Consider the following 12,208-nt stretch of genomic DNA (forward strand, 5'->3'; position numbering starts at 1 on the left):
TTCAAATATAGGGAATTTGCATCATAAACTGGATGTATTCTCTATCTCTCAAAGTAACCCATTACTTGTTCCATACACTGTTGTATTTTGAAGGAAAAGAATTCTGTCTTGGGGTTTGGATTAAGTCTTGTTCAAAGGCTGACTCAAAATATCAAAATATAGTCAAAGTGAACACTCTACATTGTCTTATTGGACACCAGTAAAGGACAGTTCTCAAGGCAAACCACCCATGACCAGGGCTGAAAGATAAGAAAAGCCTGAAGAAAACATTCAAACAAAGACATGTAAGGCAGTAGTGTAGAACAAAAATAAGCTGGTAAAGCAAGAGACATAAACAAATTTGACAGAGGATTTGGTTATATGATCAGGGAAATATAAATGCTTTCATGAAAAGAGGTTCTTGCTTTGCATTTGTTGGAACTCTGCAATTCAGTAATTATTAAATATTATCATAAAAATCAAGAAAAAATAGACAACCTGGATAGGACTATATCTGTTAAGAATTAAATCAATAATAATCTTCCAAATTGAATTAATATTCTTCCAAAATAAAAAGCACCAGGCCGAGATGGGTTCACTTGTGAATTCTTAAGGAAGAAATTATACCAATTCTCTACAATTTTTTCTAGAAGACAAAAGCAGAGGAAATGTTTCCTGATTCATTCTATGAGGCCAGCATTACCCTAATATCAAAACTGGATAAAGACATTACAAGAAAAGAAAACTACAGACCAATATTTCTCATAAACATAGATGTAAAAATCCTCAACAAAATAGTAGCAAATCAAATCCAGCAATATACAAAAAGAATTATATACCATGACCAAGTGGGATTTATCTCAGGCATGCAAGGCTGGTTTAACATTCAAAAATTAGTTAATGTAACCTATCACATCAACATGCTAAAGAACAATCACATGATCATATTAATAGATGCAAAAAAGCATTTGACAAAATCTGATACCCATTCATGATAAAAAAAAAACTCTCAGCAAAGTAGGAATAGAGGAAAACATCCTCAACTTGATAAAGAATACCTACAAAAAACCTAGAGGTAGGGGCGCCTGGGTGGCTCAGTCATTAAGCGTCTGCCTTCGGTTCAGGTCATGGTCCCATGGTCCTGGGATTGAGCTCCACATTGGGTTCCCTGCTCGGCAGGAAGCCTGCTTCTCCCTCTCCCACTCCCCCCTGCTTGTGTTCATTCTCTCACTGTGTCTCTCTCTGTCAAATAAATAAATAAAATCTTTAAAAAAACCTAGAGGTAAAATCACAGTTAAAGATGAGAAACTCAAAGCTTTCCTGTTAAGACTAGGAACAAGGCAAGAATGATCCCTCCCGTCACTGCTTTACAACATAGTACTGGGAGTCCTAGCAAATGCAATAGGATGGCAAAAGGAAATAAAAGGTACACAGATTGGGAAAGAAGAAATAAAACCGTCTTTGCTTGCAGGTGACATGATTATCAATGTAGAAAATCCAAAAGAATCAAGAAAAGAATTCCTGGAACTAATACACAATTACAGCAAGGTTGCATTATACAAAGTTAATGGACAAAAGTCAATTAGTTTCTTTTATACCAGGAATGAACAAGTGGAATTTGAAATTAAAAATTCAATAGCATTTACATTAGTGTCCCTAAAAGGAAATACTTACATATAAATCTAACAAAATATGTATAAGATCTCTATGAGGAAAACTACGAAACTCTGATGAAGCAAATTAAAGAAGAATTAAATAATGAGATATTCCATGTTCATGCGTGGGAAGGCTCAATATTTTCAAGATGCCCATTCTTCCCAATAAAGTCTATAGATTTAATGCAATCCCAATCAAGATCTTGGCAAGTTATTTTGTGGATATCAACAAAATGATTAATGCCAATACAATATTAAGAGAAGAATAGAGCCAGAAGACTGACACTATCCAACTACAAGATTTACTATAAAGTCACAGTAATCAAGACAGTGTAGTAGTGACAAAAGAACAGACAAATAGATCAATCCAGAAACAGACCCACATAAATATCATCAAGTGATCTTTGACAAAGGAACAATGTCAGTACAATTGGGAAAAATAGTCTTTTCAACAAATGGTGCTAGAACAACTGGACATCCACATACAAAAAAAAAAGAAAGAAAGAAAGAAGAAAGAAAAATGCATCTATACACACAAACCTTCCACCCTTCACAAAGTTTAACTCAATATGGGTCACAGACAGACCCAAAAGTAAGACACAAAATTATAAAACTCCTAGAAGATGACATAAGAGAAAATCTAGGTGATCTTGGATATGGTACAGACTTTTTAGATACAACACCAAAGGCACAATCCATAAAAGAAATAATTGATAAGCTAGGCTTCATTAAAATTTAAAACTTCTGCTTTGCAAAAGACACTATCAAGAGAATGAGAAGACAAGCCACTGACTCGGAGAAAATATTTGCAAAAAACATATCTGATAAGTAATTTTATCCAAAATATGCAAAGAACTATTAAAACTCAACAGTAAGAAAAACAACAACCAATTAAAAAATTAGCAAATACCTGAACAGACACCTGATCAAATAAGATATACACATCACATATAAAAATATGAAAAGATGCTCAGCATCAAATGTCATTAGAATATTGCAATTAAAACAATGAGATACCACTATACATCTATTAGAAGGGCCAAAATCCAAAACACTCATAACACCAAATGCTGGCAAGGAATTGGAGCAACAGGAACTTTTATTCATTGCTGATGGGAATGTAAAATGGTACAGTCACTTTGGAAGAGAATTTGGCAGTTTCTTACAAAAAAAACCATACTCTTAAGACCCAGCAATTGTCCTCCTTGGCATTTACCCTAATGAGCTGAATACTTATGTCTATACAAAAATCTGCACAAGAATGTCTATGGTAGCTTTATTCATAATTGCCAAAACTCAGAAACAACCAGAATATCCTTCAGTAGGTGAATGAATAAACTGTGGTACATTCAGGCAATGGAATATTATTCAGTGCCAAAAATAAATAATTTATCAAGCCACGGAAAGACATGGAAGAACATTAAATACATTTTACTAACTGAAAGAAGGAAATTTAAAAAGGTTATATCCTGTATGATTCCAACTATATAACATTCTTGAAAAGGCATAACCACAGAAATAGTAAAAAGATCAGTGATTAATAGGAGTTAGGAAGAACAGAGGGATAAATAGGTGGAGCACAGTGGGTTTTTTAGGGCAGGGAAACTATCCTATATGATATTACATGGGGATACATGTTATTACACGTTTATCAAAATGCACAGAATCTCCAACAACAAGAGTGAACCCTATATAGACTATAGACTTTGGGTAATAATGCTATAGAAGTGTAGGTTCATCAATTGTAACAAATGTACCACTCCGGTGGGGGAATGTTGATAGTGGGGGAGGCTATATATGAGTGGGGAAAGGGAGTATATGGAAATCTACTTTCTGCTCAGTTTTGCTCTAAACCTAAAACTGCTCTAAAAATAAATTTTATTTTACAAATCAAGAAACTCATAGGGCAATACAGATAGTAACATGATCTTGTAGAATATTTATCCTATTCTGTGTCAAAGGGAAATTGTGGTACCCTACTGAATGGGTACACCACCGTCACAATCCTAGAAATTGAATTGAAGGCATCTGACCTCAGGTTTTGGTAGAGTGAGGTATCCTAAACCTAGTGTCTAAATCCATGGAGCTTTCTGTAACTATTTCTGACTTAGAGTTGGAGGAGAGGCTGATACATAGCTTGGGCAAAGCTAACTCCTCTGAAGCTTTATTTTCCAAGTGACATTTTCCAAGTATGCCAGAGAGACCCCATTCACTGGGTTCTTCCTGTGTTAGTGCTTGAATGATGGGGGTATCATTTGAAAGGAGCTCTGCCACAAAATGGAAAACACACAACAAAACAACACTTTCATAGTTGTAGTTTATTCCCCCTTGAGCCCATGAGGGACCTGCATAATTTAATCGGTAAATAAAGAAAATACGGACTAATATTGGGCATTTGAAACTCAATTTTCTGTTGCCTTAAAAAAGTGTCTTCTGTATGTAGGTGGTACCCTACAGGAGGAAAGACCCTTGAAAGAAAAAAACATAACTAGCAATTCTTACAAACAGTATTTTTAGTGTCTGAAAAAAATAGCTTTGGATTCATGTGTTGTCACTTATGACTTTGAAAAGATCATTTTAGAGCAAAGCCATTTCATACGCAGATATTATATTTCAAATATTTCTATAAAATCCAAGGACACACATAAGTAACTTATAAGAAATGTATAGCAACAGGGCGCCTGGGTGGCTCAGTTGGTTAAGCGACTGCCTTCGGCTCGGGTCATGATCCTGGAGTCCCTGGATCGAGTCCCGCATCGGGCTCCCTGCTCGGCGGGGAGTCTGCTTCTCCCTCTGACCCTCCCCCCTCTCATGTGCTCTCTCTCTCATTCTCTCTGTCTCAAATAAATAAATAAAAAATCTTTAAAAAAAAAAAAAGAAAGAAATGTATAGCAACAGACAGCACAACCAAAATGATTGATACTAAGAAAGAATCCTGATTTGGAATTTGGCTCGGTGAGCCACACATTATTCTCCTTTTCAACTGGTACATTTAATAGCCCTTATTGTCACTGGAAAATTGCTTCCTTTTTGAATAACTAGAGAATGAGCTTGAGTCTTTTCAATCTGGATTCAGGAAGATGCTAATGTATTCTCTTAAACTCAGAAAGAATATATTTTCCTGGGGTCCAAACAATCAGGCTTCCCTTTTGCCAGCTATAATTTTATGAAGGTATTCTCCTCAAGCTAACTTTTCTTGACTGTGACTCCACATTCTTAGGAATAACTCAAGCCACCTCTTACCCTCATTCCACCACAAAGAAAGAGCCAATCGAATGTGGGTTAAAGGTATGCAATTAAATGCAAAGAGTGGGTGGAATTACCGTTGTTCTCTTCTCCCCAAGTGGAACCCCCACTTTGGCACAATTCTAGATTGCCTCCCACCTATCCGGGCACTACCCTATCAGTTGTTCTGACTGCTCTAGTCTGGTCTGCCCATGAAAGGCAGCCCCAAACTCTGAGAACTCTACTGTTATTTTATCTTTATTTTTTTAACTTAAAAAAATCATTCAGCCTCATCAAAGCTTCTGATTAGTCCCCTTCTGACATACTTCTACTGTGCCCCTCTCAATAGGTTCCAGTAAAAGACACATGTCTATATCACATTATAGTTTATGAGGTACTCTTACATATTATCTTCTGGCCAGGGGCCCAATATCTCCATTTATCTTTTGCAAAGGGAAGGTTCAGGGTTTGAGAGGTTATAAAGTTCATTTCAAAGCCACACCAGAAACAAATTGCAGAGCCAGCCCAGGAGACTAGGCCCTCCAACTTCTTGTTTCTGGCTCTCAAACTGAGCATGCATCAGTATCACCAGAGGACTCGTTAGAACACAGATCTGGGGCGCTCCTGAGTGGCTCAGATGGTTAAGCGTCTGCCTTCAGCTCCAGTCATGATCCTAGGGTCCTGGGATTGAGTCCTGCATCAGGCTCCTGGCTGGGTGGGGAGCCTGCTTCTCCCTCTGCCCCCTGCTCTCACTCTCTCTCTCTCAGATGAATAAATTTAAAAATCTTAAAAAGAAATAAATAGAACATGGATCTGGGGTATGTGGCTGGCTCAGTCTGTAGAGTATGTGACTCTTGATCTTGAGGTTGTGAGTTCAAGCCCCAGGTTGGGCATAGAGTTTACTTTAAAAAACAAAAAAACAAAACAAAACAAAACAAAAAACAGAACACAGATCTCTAAGGGCTACAACCAGAGTTCCAGAATCAGCAGGTCTGGGATGGAGCCAAGCATTTGCATTTCTTTTTTTTTTTTTTAAGATTTTATTTATTTATTTGACAGGGAGAGAGATAGCAAGAGCAGGAACACAAGCAGGGGGAGTGGGAGAGGGAGAAGCAGATTCCCCACGGAGCAGGGAGCCTGATGTTGGGCTCGATCCCAGGACCCTGGAATCATGACCTGAGCTGAAGGCAGACGCTTAATGACTGAGCCACCCAGGCGCCCCAAGCATTTGCATTTCAAACAAATTCCCAAGTGATGCTGATGCTGCAGGTCTAGGTACCGCACTTTGAGAACCACTGCTCTAGAACATTCTACAACTGCACACCTGCCTTATATGCATGCCCCTCACTCCAGACCCAGAGAAATTCCATAAAATAAAAAAAAATGTGTAATAAAAAGAAAAAGGGAAGAGAATCTTTCGGCTTGCTACCTCCCTTCTTCTAACCCCTCACTATAGAGTCTAGAGTTTGTCATCAATAATGTTGTACGATAATGTCCTGAGAGTTAAGTGGTCACAGCCCAAGGCTGTGGGGAGAGGACAGTGGATGGGCTTTGACAAAATGCATTTCCAAGATATGATCATTTTGGTCTTTTCTGCTGATTTCATCACATGCTATTCTCTCAGCAGGCTTTTGGCATCTGGCCTCCACAGGAAACTCCAGCTTGACTCAAAGACTGAGGTAAGTCTTTATTTTTAGCAAGAAATATCCACCATTACTAAATGTGTTTGGTTTTGTTTTAGATTTAAACATAGATTAGTTTAAAAATGTACCAAAGCCAAAGGAAGAATAAATAGTCCTGTTTGTTGTGAGGGAGTACTGTCTTACTAGAAGCCAGGGAAGTTGGCCAGCTGAAATCCCAAACATTTTTCATTGCAAAAATAGTATGATTAGGGAGTCACTTGAATTTAAATTCTAGAAAAGCCTAATAATAATGAGCACTTACTATGTGGCAGACACGATTTAATATTTAACTACACAAATTAATTTCTGTAACATGCTCAGCAATTCTAAGAACCAGGTACTGTAAATATCTCCATTTTGGAGATGAGGAAATGGAGGTCAAAAGAGATTAAGTGACCTACCTAAGATCACAAAGATGATTAAGAGGTGAGATTTGAACCCACAGACACTCTGGATTCTGTGCTTGGGCTCTGAACCACTATCTCTTCACTCAGTGACCCAAGTTTTCTGGCATGAATTCACAAGGAGAAGAAAAATAGGAATGATGAGATTGAGCCAAAGTTTGATGTTATGCCAGGAATGCGCTGGCAAAACAAAATAACTTTCAGGGCACCTGGGTGTTGCAGTCGGTTAAGCGTCCGACTCTTGGTTTCGGCTCAGGTTGTGATCTCAGGGTCCTGGGATAGAAGCCCATGTCAGGCTCCGCGCTCAGTGCAGAGTCTGCCTGGATTCTCTCTCCCTCTCCCTCTACCTCTCCTCCCCTCAAATAAATAAATAAATCTTAAAATAAAAAAAAACATAATAACTTTCCATCTTGATTGCACTGACTTACACTTAGGAACCAATAGTCTGGGTCCAAGACAGGTAATCTCGGACTTTGGATGTCCCCACATACTCTTAGTTTGTCTACGTAAACTGCCTTGACGGCAGCAACAATAACGAAGAGCGACTACTAATAGAGAAATAACACCAAATGAAATAACTGGACTCGGATTCAGAGATAATTAAGAAGAAAACAGTTCTGTTTCACCTGCTGGGTCTTAGTTTAGTTAGTGTGTCTGTCTGGTTTCAATCACTTCTTCTATGAAAGAAAAGACAAGTAAGATGGCTGGTGTTTGTTACATAATGAGTCATTTTGTGACAATAATTGATTTCCAATAGAACACAATGCACCATCATAGTTTTTTCCTCATCTATCAAAGTGGTTAATTCCTTTACTTACTTTTCTTTTTTAATTGTCTAAAAAACTAAAGTAGGGAAAGAGAAGCAGGTAAGCCGAAGGTGTCACTGAGTGTCACCTTCACCTCCACCTCCTGTACTAGATGACCAAACACCTGAGCCTGAGGTGAAGTGACATTAGCCCAAGCTGCGGCCTCTCTGTTCATTTCAAACTGTTTTTAAAGACCCAAGTGTCAAATTTTTCTAGAAGTTGCTCAGTTCTCACTTTAATGTTGAGAAAACAACTTTAATTGGCATACCAATTTCCGTTTACAAGGAATTTTACATATTATCCAGTTTGATTCTTGTAACAATTCATGAGCTTATTCAGGCAGTTATTTTTATCCTCATTTTCCAAATACAGAACCTGACACTCAGAGAAACTCATGCTGAAAAGCTTATATTTAATAAGTGACAAAGTGTAAGCTTGAACCCAAGCCTATAAAGTATAAAATTTTAGTTCCTTTTATTTTTTCACTATCACATTCTACCTGAATGCATAAAACCTTATTGTATTTGTTCTTTTAATTGGCAATTGAAGACATCCCATATGTATTTTTTAAAGGAATAAATAATGTGTTTTTTACCCTAAGCAAGCTATTAACAATATTTGTAACAATAAAAGTTCTATTTTTGAAATTTGGAAAGCAAGGGCTTTAAAAATTATAAAATATTTTGAAAATGTTATTATCAAACATTAATTTATTGATGGGCTTAATTTTCCATTTTAAAGATTTTATTTATGTATTTGAGAGAGAGAGAGAGCACCACCAGTATGCTCGCATGCAAGTTGGGGGGAGGGGCAGAGGGAGAGGGAAAAGGAGGCTCCCTGCTGAGCAGGGAGCCTGACCCAAGGCTGGATCCCAGGACCCTGAGCTCATGACCTGAGCAGAAAGCAGACGTTTAACTGACTGAGCCACCCAGGCACCCCTCCATTTTAAGACATAATCAAAAATAAAATGTAAATGTCAAATGATAGTTTAAAAAAAAATTTAAAAACCTTGCAAATGGCTGATGCACTTTCTCAATGAACATCAAAGAAAGGCCAAAGACTCAGTGCTGATGACACAGATGCAGATGTGGCTGATTTCTTGGAATACATTGAAAAGTGAGACCTCTCAAAATATATAATAAAACCTCCCCAAGGAAATAGGCAACATTGCTGTCTATGAGGAGTAAGCCCAAATATAAGACATTTAACACAATACACACACACAAAAAAGCAATGTTGCCTATTTCTGTGGGGAAATATAAGCTATTCATATTACAGTAAATGAAAAAAAAATGTCTAGGGAAATATTACCAAAGTATCATGAGAAAGGTGAGAGGCGTGGTGTGGCAAACAAGAAAGAAAGGGGGAAAAGAAGGAGGTGGAGAACGAAAGCCAGAGAGAGGAAGGAAAAATAAAAGGAGAGAGGGAAAAAAAAAAGGAAGGAGAAAAGCTTTTAAAAGGCAGATAAAAAAATCTGGTTTGGAAGCAAACAAAAGAAGCAAATTAAAAGGCAGAAAAACAGTACCTGGAAGTGCTTCACATTATAGCAGAAGTTAAAAGTGAAGTAAAACAAGCACTTGGATATTAAATAATGAGACAATATAAAATTTAAGTATTATAGCTAAGAAAATAAAGGTCAAAAGGTCATTAGAGAATTAATAAAGTTAGAAATAGCAAATAATAATGGTAATAATAGTTAATATTTAGATAGCAGTGACTATCAGGAAGGGTTCTAAACACACCCACACTTATACACACACACACTGAATCCTGAAAATGACACACTATGTTACATCTAACTTGACACTATAAACAAAAATTAATTTGACACAGAGCAGAGACTTACATGTGAAAGAAAACTCAAGGAAGCTTCCAGAGAAAAATATAGCAGACTATCTTCCTAACTTTAGAGTTGACAATGATTTCCACGCCAAAAAAACGTAAACAGAAAAAACTGACAAGTTAGACTTGTGAAAGTTAAGAATTTCTGTTCACTGGGACGCCTAGCTGACTCAATTGGTGGAGCATGCGACTGATCTTGGGGTTGTGAGATCGAGTCCCATGTTGGGCATAGTTTACTTAAAACAAAAACAACAAACAAACAGAATTTCTGTTCATCATATAGAGAGTGAAAAAGCAAGGCACAAAGTGGGAGAAGACATTCACAACACGTATCTGATAAAGGGCTTGTGTGAAAAATATACAAAGAAATAACAGAAATCAATAAGACAGGGAAACCTGTTTTGAAAAAGAGCTAAAGAGTTGAAGAGACAATAAAAGAAGATAGTCTGGCGGTGCGCCGGCGTCCGCACTGTCTCTGCCCCAAGAGTGCTCGCACCCTCCGCTTCCAGACCAGCCAACGCCGTGCTCTGAGCCCGGCTCCCGACTGCCCACCAAGCGTGCGCTCCCCGGTTCCTCAGAATTATGCCTCAGAGCGGAGGCCCCATCAGCCGCCTGGTCAACGGGCATCTGCGGGCCTCCGCACCTACCTTTGTCTGGGCTTCTGTTTCCACCGCGACCCAGCGACTCTGGGGGCGCGGGCCACCGCCAGGGGGCGCGGAGAAGCGCGAGGGGCTGAGCGGCTCCCTCTGCATGAGTGAGGGTAAAACCCAGGACTCCACGGAAGCCTCCCGGGACTGGAGAAGAACGTGAACTGGGCCCTTTGGGAGCCGCATGCGCTGGATTCTGCCCGCAGACCACCCCCCCCATCTCTGTGATTTAGGGAGAACCACTGCCTAGGTGAGGGCGGGAAATTCATCAAGATGGCGACCCCCTGACTTGCCTCTTCAGGCTGGCATCACTGTGAAATGCTCAGCCTCCAGCGTGACTAGGAGCGGCCTGAGCCCAGCTGCCTTTGAGGGGCCCCTCTGGTAGTCCCCTGGTGCTAGGGCTTCCGCCTGAGCCTCTCCCTGCAGCCCCTAGGCAGCTTTTTAATCACCCTGGAGCCCTAGCCCATACTGTGGACCAAATGGAAACAATAAAGCTTTTTGCGACAAAAAAATAAATAAAAAAGGAAAAAAGAAAAGAAAGTCAAAGGACCAGTAAGTATATGTAAAGATGCTCAACATCACCAGCCATCAGAGAAATGCAAAATAAAACCTCAGTGAAGATCACCCTGTATCCCCAGAAAACATTTAAATATTTAGGGCTGATGTTACCTAGTATTGGAGAGCATGTTAAGCAACAAGGACACGTCTGTATGGTTTGCAGGGAGGTGGAAAACCTCCCTGAAGACAAATTCAGTGTTCACCACTGAGAATCTTGTTACATATGCTCTTTTGAAAACCTGTAAACTTATTTTTTTTGTTGTTTTTATTGATTTGTATTTCATATATACTGAAGAGATTTACATTGTAAAAGAATTCTGAGGTGGATGCATATTTCTTTTATAATATGAATATGCCATGTTGTATCTGTTTTCTAATTAAATATAACAGTATATAATTGACGTGTTGACATAATCATTAAGACAGCACAAATATAAAGAAAATAGTTAATAATCTCATTAAATCCCATCCCTTTCACACTTCCATCCTCTTGAAGTAATGTGTATAAAGAGCCCAGTATTTGTCTTCCTACGTTCTTTTCCAAACTCAAACACAAGGATTTATAAAAATAACAGAGATGTTTATTCTCTGAAAAATGGGATGATACTGTATACATGGTTCTGAAACCTGTTTTTCTCACTGAACAGTATACATCATAAGTAACCATGGAAGTCAGCACATACAGAACTCTCTTTGGAGTAAAAGCTTCCCATTCTCTAGATACTGAGAATTTCTGCTGGTGACAGCAATCTCCCCCGGGCACTACCTTGGTCAGAGAACTGCATTACCCAAGGTAATGCCTCCCCCCAGTGACTGCCCCCAGCCAGTGATTGACTAATGTGGGAATACAAAGGCCAACCTCTTGTCTCAACTGAGGATGATTCTAAACAGCTGTTTCACTCTAGAACACCCTCATAGCACTGGCTGAGGCCTCAGTGGAAACTTTTATGGGTCAGCTTGTCTTTCTGCCCAGTCTTGCCTTCTCCTACCTCCTAACCAGGGTAATCTCCTGAGAGCTCTAACCAAAAACCTTCTTCATGCAATTCCCTCTCTCAGAGTCAGTTTCAACCTGACCTAAGACAACTGCCTATGTGAGGGAGATGGGGGTAAGTAATGGGGAAATAAATAAGACAGTAGAGAGATATTACATAGATTTTTATTTTAGTGCATCATAAATTTGGGCAATGATTCTCAAAGTGTGGTGCTTGGACCAGCAGTGCCAGCATCACTTGAAACTTGTTAGAAATGCAAATTCTTAGGGCCCACCCCAAAACTGTTAAGTCAGTAACTCTTGGGAGGGGTGGTTAAGGCATCTGTAATTTAACAACACTTCCAGGTGATTCTGATGTCACTCACATTTGAAAACCACTGGCATAGGGAGTATGATGAATTCAACACTCAGTACCTAAC

The sequence above is a fragment of the Halichoerus grypus genome, chromosome 1 (genome assembly GCF_964656455.1).
Source record: "Halichoerus grypus chromosome 1, mHalGry1.hap1.1, whole genome shotgun sequence".
Lineage (NCBI taxonomy): Eukaryota > Metazoa > Chordata > Mammalia > Carnivora > Phocidae > Halichoerus > Halichoerus grypus.